General features: G+C 35.8%; 1 protein-coding gene across 1 annotated transcript in view; it reads left to right on the top strand.

Moving 5' to 3' along the window:
* The first annotated feature begins 5,731 nt into the window (after positions 1–5,731).
* LOC106467064 (glutamate decarboxylase-like) overlaps positions 5,732–11,537 on the top strand; it is a 44,452-nt gene continuing 38,646 nt past the window's right edge. The window contains exon 1 of the mRNA XM_022395174.1: positions 5,732–5,975. The gene's annotated coding sequence lies outside the window, so the exon portion shown is untranslated. The remainder of the gene's footprint in view (positions 5,976–11,537) is intronic.

Below are 11,537 nucleotides of genomic sequence, written 5' to 3'. Positions count from 1 at the left end.
TTATAAAAAAAAATGGCTGTGCTGTGTCGATTTATAAAAGCAGGTTACGATACAGTTACTTCCCGAGTCTGAAATTGCGACATGTTATCAAGTCTTTGCAGCCGAGACGTTATAAGTATTCCATTCTATCGAACACTTTTCCAAACCATACTTCATATTCAGAGTCAATCGAGATATGTTTTTACACATATTCATCCTCGGGGTTTCTCGTAATGATTTTTATGGTAGTTCTTCCTTCTATTCGATTTAAAATCATAAAATAAACTTGCCATTATTTTCAAGCTGAAGAAAACCTGTCATCAGAAATATTCCAACTAGATTAGAGAGATCCAAGAGAATAATCAACACGAAAATTATAATCCTGCTCTTTTATAAAAAGATCAAGGAAATAAATAGTTAATTTTTTCGAATTCAAGAACGATAAAAAGAGCAGATTATTGGCTTGGTTTGTTTTGAATTTCGTGAAAAGCTACAAGAGGACTATCTGCGCTAGCCGTTTATAATTTAGCAGTGAAAGACTAGAGGGAAAGCAGCTAGTCATCACCACCCACCGCCAACTCTTGGGCTACTCTTTTACCATCGAATAGTGGAATTGACCATCACATAATAATGCCCCCACGGCTGAAAGGGCGAGCATGTTTGGATGTGACGGGGATTCGAACCTGCGACTCTCAGATTGCGCCCTAACCATCTGGTCATGCCGGGCCGTACAGATTATTGAGACATGAAAAATTATGGAATTTTGTATTAGTTAACGAAACCATAATATAGGTTGCTGATAACTGCAGTTTACTGCAGTGTCGGATCTCAACAGCGGATCATATGTGGGTTAGATCGTCACTCAATGGATTAAGATGTGGCAAGCATTTGGTGTTGTTTTAGATATACACGCATCTTTGCTCTCTGTAATTTCGATTAAGAGTTTGGAGCCATCTAGATTTCCAGCTAAATTTAGCACCAAGGTTTCCTTCCCATCTCCATGAAGTAAAATGTAAACATAACCACACTTTGGCGACAACAACCATACCACATCTGGATGAGATTTTTACCTTTTCTGAGCTCATCAAACCATCATATGCAGTAAAGCTATATTCACTCCATAAAACAGTATTAAAGAATGTATTTTAAACAGCTACGTCAAACTGGGTTATGTTAAAGAGTTCAATCTTTTCCATTTACTGCCCGTTTACTAAAAACGTTTAGATTAAACGACATTTGAAATTATAATGTAAAATAGTTTATATATATTTTCATTTTTTTTCTTATTTTATAAAATACGGTGTAGAAATACTCATAAAACAGCGGAAACTGGTAACAAGTAGTGCTGAAGTTTAAAAGTCTAGCATGGTATATGCAGTAAGCAAGTAAGAAAGTAGACAGTACAAATTTTACAAATTTTTTGTACTTAAAGCAAAACCAAGTTTCTAGTTAAGAGTTTTTGTCTATAATTAGATCTGCTTTGACACCCTCTTTCAATTCATATAATATATTATACGTTTATTATTTGCTCAATTGGTAGAATTTCTCATTCTTCCACATATATGGGCGATAAATCTATTGATTTAATGAAGAAATGCATTACCTTGGAAACTAAATATGCAACTATAGATATAACATATTATTATAAAGACATATGTATTGATCGAAATCTGAGACATATATAATGACATAAGATTTAATTGCAGGAGATGCGAACAAGAATATTATAGAATGTTCAAATAATTTATAATATCACACTCACCTCAGCTAAATATCTATTTTTTTTATAAAACTAGGCTAAATAGATAATCAAAATATAAACTAGATGTACTTGCGCAGGGTCCCCGAAAGTGTTATGTTTCAAGAGTAAATGAAACCAAAATTAAGAGTAAAAACTATTATTATTTCTTACTTTTGAAGTTCGTATGCCACACTATGTTGTAGCCCACAGAGTGCATAATTCTTCTCGTGATTCATAGCATGCGCCCGTTTCACTGACTTCACGACAAAACAAATTGAAACGTTAAGCGTCCCTTATGTGACGTAATTTTAGTGTCTACTGACTGACTGACAGAACTCACACTACTGTATAGTGGTGCGAGTGGTTAAAACAGGTGTCTTCTCCAGGCGGCCTTTGGTTCCCTTTCGGGGAAATAAAGGCTGTATATAACAATATAGAAGTATTAGCTGTAATTCGCAAGAAAAGTGAACATTAATCTATACGACACTTAAATGTTTTAAAACACTTGTTTCAAGAAATATTATTTTGATTTGCAACTAATTGGCAGACGTCTGTTGTCAGGCTTAACTGACGAACATGAAAGAATGACGTTGTTAATAGTTCGGTTTGTTGTGAATTTCGCGCAAAGCTACACGAAAGCTATCTGCGCTAGCCGTCCCTAATTTAGCAGTGAAGGACTAGAGGGAAGGTAACTAGTGATCACCCACCCATCGCCAACTCTTGGGCTACTCTTTTACCGATGAATAGTAGCATTATAACACTCCCATGGCTGAAAGGGCTAGCATGTTTAGCGGGACAGGGATTCGAACCCGAGACCCGCAGATTGCGAGTGAAGCGCCCTAACCACCCGTGCATGGCGGGCCCGTTGACAATAGAGGAAGAAAAGTCGCTTTCTTTCATTGCTGAGGGACTTCAATTAGGCTTAAACTGGCTGGGTTGAATTATCGCTATAGAAATAATGAAAGCAGTGGGAATCTGTTCAGGTTGTGTTTATTAACACAAAATATTATTTATTAGAGAAATACAGAATCAACAAGCAATTCTATTAAAGATTCATCTACTCTACAACATGAAATGTAGTATTAATTTACTCGTTCGTCTTTGGGAGTTCCTAATCGCGAAAATGAGCTTCCTGCCTGTGGAACTTTCACGTTTAGACGAACTTTACAGGTTAGTTTTTCAGCCGCCGCTTGTGTGAACTGATACGTAAGTAATTAAATGCAGTGCAGTTAAGTTTTCAAAGACATTTTAAGTTGTTGAACTTGATGAAAATATACCTTAAAATGGAAGTGCATTTTGTCAAAGACTTCCTGCTAAACAAAAAGCGACAAAACAGTTTTAAAATATGACTCCTTTAAAGTTACTGATATCCAATCTACTTTTAGCTACAGTGACGACATGACATCATTATAGTGGGCAAATATTTGATTGTCCATTAACTATGAAACAAATCAGTGAGACTGACAAAATTTTTATCGATTATAATTTAATAAAAGTTATTAAAATCACGAATCTCTCTACTTTATCCAGCTGTATATTTTATTAATTACTCTCTTTTTTTGGCTTTGACATATTGTTTATAGACATATCTCAGATAAAAAAAATAATAATCTTTGACTAAAATTAGTTAATTATATAATCAATACTGCGCCCTTTTTACAAAGTATTTTTCTAACGTAAATTACTTGAAGACAACAAATAAGGGTCCCTAAAACTCAGGAAGGGTGGTGACAGTAGTGTATACACAGCTGAAAAAGGGTATCTAAAACTCAGGAAGGGTGTGACAGCAGTGTATACACGGCTGAAAAAGGGTATCTAGAACACAGGAAGGGTATGACGGTAGTGTATACACAGCTGAAAAGGGTTTCTAAAACTCAGGAAGGGTGTGACAGTAGTGTATACACAGCTGAAAAGGGTCTCTAAAACTCAGGAATGGTGTGACAGTAGTGCATACACAGCTGAAAAGGGTCTCTAAAACTCAGGAAGGGTGTGACAGTAGTGTATATACAGCTGAAAAAGGGTATCTAAAACTCAGGAAGGGTGTGATAGTAGTGTAGACACAGCTGAAAAGGGTCTCTAAAACTCAGGAAGGGAGTGACAATAGTGTATACACAGCTGAAAAGGGTCTCTAAAACTCAGGAAGGGTGTGACAGTAGTAGTACAGGAAGGACAGTATTACATAGTTTAAGTATGTTATATTAAACGATTTTGGAGCATCGCTATGATTTTACAGTCCGTGTCGTCACGCTCAATCATGTTCTATCTGACGAACATACATGTTTAAAATAGTTTTGTAGAGTTGTTTTCATTGCAAACGGCTTCATGCTCAAAGCACACCCGTTCTTCCTGAAAACGTTTAATAATCCATCTAGTGTACAAGAACGACGGTTTTTCCAATGACTGTTTCAGCAATCAGATCACACAGAAATCAATAGGACGTGCACTGTGTCTAGCGACTTGACCAGTATGTGTTCGTATGGAATATCATGAATACTCGTTTCATTCTTCAGGTACTTGAGATATACGACAGTTAAAAGGATATGTCTTGGAAGCAACTTGTGCCACTTTTCCAGACGGGAGAACATTTTTTTTATTACTTTGTGTACTGTTGCTTGGAATACATGGATGTATTTTTCCTACTGACTTACGTATCCGTGGATTCTCACCTGTTACAGGATGTAGTGATTCATAGCATGCGCACGTTTCACTGACTTCACGACAAAACAAATTGAAACGTTAAGCGTCCCTTATGTGACGTAATTTTAGTGTCTACTGACTGACTGACAGAAAACACACTACTGTATAGTGGTGCGAGTGGTTAAAACAGGTGACTTCTCCAGGCGGCCTTTGGTTCGCTTTCGGGGAAATAAAGGCTGTATGTTACAATATAGAAGTATTAGCTGTAATTCGCAAGAAAAGTGAACATTAATCTATACGACACTTAAATGTTTTAAAACACTTGTTTCAAGAAATATTATTTTGATTTGCAACTAATAGGCAGACGTCTGTTGTCAGGCTTAACTGACGAACATGAAAGAATGACGTTGTTAATAGTTCGGTTTGTTGTGAATTTTGTCAATGGGGTATGACTTGTTGCATGTCCTTTTCTAGGTGGTCCTGATGTCTCATGTTGATCCATATCCCTTTGTTTTCCAATTCCATTAAGTACAAGGGTTATCCTTGCCTAAAAAATTCTAACTCCTCGATCTGACATATCTTTATGATCTGAATGTATTAAAATCTTGTGTGGGAAAGGGTTTTTACATACCCTTTCCAAAAGCGATACATTTTCGGTGGTAAACGCCAAATAATGTTAAAATGGAATTGAGATACATGAAGTTAAACCATGACTTTATATCTGCTGTGGTTGTCGCTCGATTTGCTGATTTGCATATTGAAAATCAATTTAATATAACGTACTCAACTTTATACGCATATGCGAAAATCTAGCTATGAGATTTTTTTAATATTCTACACTACATGTGATTTAAAACATGTGTCTGTTTGTCTATCTCAACAATGAATTTATGAACCATTACTGGAGTTAGCCTCTTCTGTGCCTGAACTTCGACTACTTGTGTACGATGTAATACCACGTATGATTTCGATAAGCTTAATAGGAGACCGAGAGAGGGATTAGGCTAGGGCTGGATACACCGGTGTTATTTATGTACGTGAAGTTGAAAGTTTCAAGGCTAAGCCACGCTCCACTTGCCACCACACTTAAACTGTGTTCACATATCTCTCCAACGTTTCAATGCTCTGCGTGTGAAACCGTCAGCTGCTAGTAAAGAGCGTTTTGATGTCGGTCCCGGGATTTCACTCTGCCTGTTGCTGCTGCTGGCTTGTCATGTATCGTGACATATTGACTATGCCTGACGGAGAGGGGTGTAAGAGAAACCAGGTTTTACTGTTTATTGACGAAAACTGAAAGTAATGATACACAGAGACTGAGAGCCAATAATTTGATATTGAAGGCAACTATTACTGTGAATATAGAAGTGAAATAGAAAGGTATACAGAGTTTGTCGGGAAGTTGAACGAAAGAAGAAGTTGACTCAAAAGGATAACGAAGGCGATAACGGTGAAAATTGGAGAAAACAAATATCAGCTTACGAAGCTCCGAAGAAATTCGAAAGGCAAAACATGCGTCAATAAAATATAATGCTACTAGAAAGAAGAAAATGTAAACTTAGAAGTTAGGACGAGAAAACCGCAGTTTGGAGAGGTAAAAGGACGGTAAAAACCTGGAAGGGTAAGCAAGAAAGTTTAACAGTAACTTGGAAAGTAAGAAAACATACGTTAGTTTGCGAACTATTGTTCGGTTGTGATTCGTTGCAATGTGGAAGCGAATTAACAGGAAAAACCGGAAGAACTTTGTTTATTTGATATAGAGCACGAACGTGGCATTAGAAGATAACAAGGAATATGGTACCATGCAAAACGTGGGAGGAAGTCACTTAGCAACGACATCACCAGCTCGAGAGAAAGGCAGTCCATTCAGAAACAAGGAACGCAGGGCACCATTTTATGTTTCGTTTGTTTGTTTTTAATTAAGCACAAAGCTACACAATGGGCTATCTGTGCTCTGCCCACCACTGGTATCGAAACCCAAATTCTAGCGTTGGAAATCCGCAGACACGCCGCTGTGCCACTGGGGGGCTTTTTTGTGATAAGTGATTTCGTGAATTACAGAGTAAACAATGAATTACTTTGTGGCCAAAAGAAGCCGCTGAAAAACGGGCAGTTTGGGTTACAAAGATAATTTAGTTATATATACGACAACTTTGGTAGTTTATGGCACGAAACTTTCAGAACCAGCGAGGACGAAGCACTGGAAACTCTGTGGCATAAAATGATTGATGGATAAAATCGACCGTTCGTTCCCTACTAGAATATTAAAGAAACGTAAAAACCAATAGCAAGTTGCGCCGACCTAAAGTAAGCCGTATTTCTCTGCACGTTTGAAAGCAAGAGACTGTTATTGATTATTAAATCTATAGTCATAAGCATATGACGTGAAAATAAGCTGTGACGTGAAGTAATAATTTACAAAAGTAACAAAATAATTCTACGAGCAGGTGCTAAATTAGTATTTCGTAATTTATTCAAAAAAACCTTGTAAAAATTGTCTGATATATGCCAGTGAACGTATCTTATCTGATATCACAAAGATATTACTGTAAAAATAAAATAATATTGTATAAATAAAGTCAGAGACTACTTCTTAAATTCAATTTTCACGTGAATAATATTAAAGCATAATACTTCACACCGTTTGTGTGCTTTATGATATTACCCAAGAAATATCAAAAAGTGGGAAGTATTCGGCTTAGATAAGGTATTAAAGACAACCTGCTCTATGAGAAGTATTCGGCTTACATAAGGTATTGAAGATAGCCTGCTTTATGGTTATTATTCGACTTAGGTAAGGTATTAAAGACAGCCTGCTTTATGGGAAGTATTCGGCTTAGGTAAGATATTAAAGACAGCCTGCTTTATGGGAAGTATTTGGCTTAGATAAGGTATTAAAGACAGCCTGCTTTATTGGAAGTATTCGGCTTAGATAAAGTATTAAAGATAGCTTGCTTTATATTCTCAAGATCGCCGTTTTTTTTACTATCGTGACATCCTTAGTCGAGGTTAAACTTTAGACATTTAGTATACAAGAGTTAATCTGGTACTGTTAATATTATATTTTGAGAGTTTTCACCCTGCAATAAACCATTCCTTTCAATTTGGATTTCTTACTTTCACCGGCCAGTGTACAAGGTTTTTAGAAGCTGACTTTGTTTACGGTGAATTGGAGTTACGTTTTCAGCAGTTTTTCATTTTTCTCAAGTATTCGCGAGAGTATTTTTAATCAGTTAAAAATGTACTATAAAAAAGAACTTAGTAACATGTTTGTTTTTCTCCAGTTTTGTGTTTACCGAAGTGAAGCATTCTGAAATGTTCAATTATGATAAAACAGCAATAGAAAACAGACCAAGTCGTTTGATATCCAAACCTTTACCAGTGAGTAAGAAATGCATAGGTACACGATTTCACTGGAGCTTCTTTATTACTGTTGGAATTAGAAAATGTGAATTTTTTCCCACCCTACTTGTTCAAGAGTAAAACAGATTTATGGCTGAGACGATATTTTAACGAATCGATGTGACTCTTCATCAGGTATTGCATCAAGTTGCCACCACTCATCATGTTAGGTCCTGAAAAATTACTAGTCTCGTACGAGGAGTTAAAATCTGCTCATTTTCAATTCCTTTGGATTAAGATTTATCGAGTTCATAAGAAGGTATTATCTGAATAACTGAAGTTAACATTTAATTTTGGGGTAAATATTCCTTGTACTACTTAGATATTAAATTCGTTAATTGTGTGGAATAATGGTTTGATGCTGAATTTCCCTCATTTAATGGGGATTAGAGATTCAAGTTACTGCAAGTTAATATTATGGAATATACGTAGATCTCATTATCTAAGAAATTGTATATTGAGTCATGAGATTTGAATTATATTAACTCTCAGCTGTATTGGTCGATAATGAGGAATGATCTATTGGATAAATCCGTATAGGGTCCTGAGATTCGAGCTGTATTAACCCTCGTCATCCATAATTGTGTTAATGATGAGGAATAAATAACCCACTGGATCTTTACATAATTCCATATTGGGTCCCGAGATTCAAGCTATATTAACTCGTCCACAGCTGTGCCAAAAATATGGAATAATCCATTGGAGCCTTATATAATTCCAAGTGGAATATTTTGGTGTGTTCTGTGTTTTTGCATCCACATTATTACATTTCATTACAGAATACTGTGTTTTGTCCAGCTTTTCAGCTTGTTGTAACTATCACGTTTTTCATTTTACTTTAAACCTTTTTGTTTGGTGAGAAATTGTAATGCAAAACACACTAAAACTACTATAGAATTAATAATATGCTTAAATTTACTGGACTTCCTGCTACAACTCTTGCAAAATAGCAATGGAGTACAACAATATTTCATTTATAATGTTTGGTTAATTCTGTATTCGTAAGTATATTTATTTAAGTATTTCAGATTTAATGCTTTCTTATCGAATACGAGTTTAGCCCAAACAAAAGAGGAAGATAATAATTTTAATGTTTAAAAAAATAAGATTATATAGTTATTCTCCGAATTCAAAATATGATCTTTCAATAAACTGATATTCATGTAAGAGAATGAAAAGCTTTCCTGAAATATACGCCTTAGTGTGTTTGTCACCGGTAACTTTGAGCTCCTTATCATGTTAAGATTATTTTTCCACTAAGCCTTATACCTATCCTCGCTTAAATGCTACTATCAAGATATAACACACCAAATCAATTAAATTATTTTATTTGAAAAAAAAAAAGATTTAGATAAAATGTACAAAAACATTTTATTAATAAAGCTACTTAACAAATCCAAATTATCTTGAAAATTTAAATTTCTTCGGGTAGATAGAAGGATGTTCAATATATAGGCAGATATTTTAAATAGAGCTGATGACTAATTTATCAGTGTTAGGTGGCCAGGTGATTAGGGTACTTGTCTTGCAATCTGCGGGTCGCGGGTTCGAGTCCCCGTCCCACCAAACAAGCTCGCCCTTTTAGCCGTTATAATGTGACGGTCAATCACGAATAGTGATTCGTTGGTAAAAAAGTATCCCAAGAATTGGCGGTGGTTGGTGATGACTAGCTGCCTTCACTCTAGTCTTACACTGCTAAATTAGAGACTGTTAGCGTAGATAGCCCTCGTGTAGCTTTGCGCGAAATTCAAAGCAACCAAACACCCTCGTCCTTTTAGTCGTGGGAGCGTTATAACGTGAAGGTCAATCCCATTATTCGTCGGTAAAAAAGTAGACCAAGAATTGGCGGTGGGTGGTATTGACTAGCTGCTTTCCCTGTAGTCTTTCAGTGCTACATTAGGTACGGCTAGCGCAGAAAGCCCTCGTGTAGCTTTGCGCGAATTTCAAATCAACGTTAGGCTTCACAGTAACAAATTAGTTTTTATATACATATCTTTTTATTATTAAAATTTTATGACTTGTAATAAAATATGAATTATGATATTTATAGTCGGAAGCAACATGCGTGTTTGTGTGAGCTAGGAAAGCTAGGAGAATTCGGGGTCATACTTCGCAGGAAACTTCCTACAGTTAGACTGGATATTTGAGCCTATTTCAATGTTGTAGTCTTCCATATTTGATGGAAGACATGGAAAAACGCAAACGAAATGAATGTGAAAATAAACAGTTCAATGAGCAACTTACATAACAGTGGACCCCCAGTGGTATAGTGGTATATCTGCGGACTTATACCGCTAGAAACCGGGTTTCGATACCCGTGGTGGGCAGAGCAAAAATAACCCTTTGTGTAGCTTTGTGCTTTATAACAAACAACAACAACTACGTAACACTGTATTTTTTAAACTTAATCTCTATATTTTATCTTTTCGGCTCTTTACATCAAGCTACCAAATTCATTTTAAAATCTTTATCTGTTGATAATGAATAGTTGTTTTGGACCAGAAAATCAACTTAATTTTGTAAAAAATATCAAAATTTATGGAACTGAAGCTAGTTTTATATAGAAAATGGGTTCCCGTTCCTCCCTTGTCCTGAAGTGGATGAAAACCAATTTAGTTTTAAAAAAACGATCTCTTTAAGGGTTTAAAATCTAAGATGAGTATTTGAAAAATTTGTGAACTAGCCTAACAGTAAACTGATAATGTAGATTAGCTTTGACGGCTGAGAAACAGCTTACTAGAACAAAGGGGAAATCCGTTGACAAAATAAAGGTAGAGAATACTGATTTTAGGTGTCAAATATTTTGTACGGGTCAATCATAATATGTCACTCTACCGTAGTTGTTATTCTAAACACAACTAAACATATAACCGTTCTGAACTTCCCGTTTTCAGAGGTTAGTCTAGTTTCCTGAGTAACAACCCCTGTTGAGTTATATCTGCAACTCCATTCTCTCTCTCCTAGTATGACGAGTATACCCCAAAAAAATCCATTAAATATTCTACCAAAGGATGTGTGATTGCCCATATTGTTACTTGGCACGTGAAGGCACAGCGCGTGCGTTTACCGTGTGCTTGGCGTGCATGTGCAGCTGTCTGACAGCTGATTGGACCGTGTATTGAAGAGGAAGATATTTCGTATAACTGGTATGACAGAAGGAACAGAGCATGAAGAAATATGGTGTTTAATACAATTTGAAACGTGCAATATTAAACAGATTATTGATTACTTATAAAACATGATAAGGAAATGTAGAATTGTGTAACTACGTGTCTTCGTTTGTACCACGTGTGGCCGTACAAAACTGATTTCATTTAGGTTTCAAGAGTGCTTAAAATGTATAAACTAGATGATAATCTCTACTAGTTCTTTAAAATAAACTGAGACACAGACTTTTATAGATGTGCACATTGACTTATCATTCAAGAATGCTCTGAGGGAAAACGAGATTGCGCATTCTGGATGTTTTATCCTTTCTTTGAATTGTATTTAAGTGAGCTCCATTGTATTTACCATTGTGGGCACAAAAATACATTCATGAGGTTCCTGTATTAAGTGGCACTATAGATCAGTGTTTCCTCTACTTGGTGATGTATTCCCACATGCGTATGAATTTACGTAAGTCAGTAATAGGGGTTCTGGTAAAAATCACGATATAATACCATTGTTAACACAGTTGAGTAAGTCAGTATGTATAGTGGCTCTAGAGACAATCATGAAACCACTGTCAACACAATTGAGTGAGTCAGTATATATATATATATATATATATATATATATA

The sequence above is a fragment of the Limulus polyphemus genome, unplaced genomic scaffold (genome assembly GCF_000517525.1).
Source record: "Limulus polyphemus unplaced genomic scaffold, Limulus_polyphemus-2.1.2 Scaffold2474, whole genome shotgun sequence".
Classification (NCBI taxonomy): Eukaryota; Metazoa; Arthropoda; class Merostomata; order Xiphosura; family Limulidae; genus Limulus; species Limulus polyphemus.
Note: the sequence above shows the minus strand (reverse complement) of the source record. Positions and strands in the feature narration are given on the sequence as shown.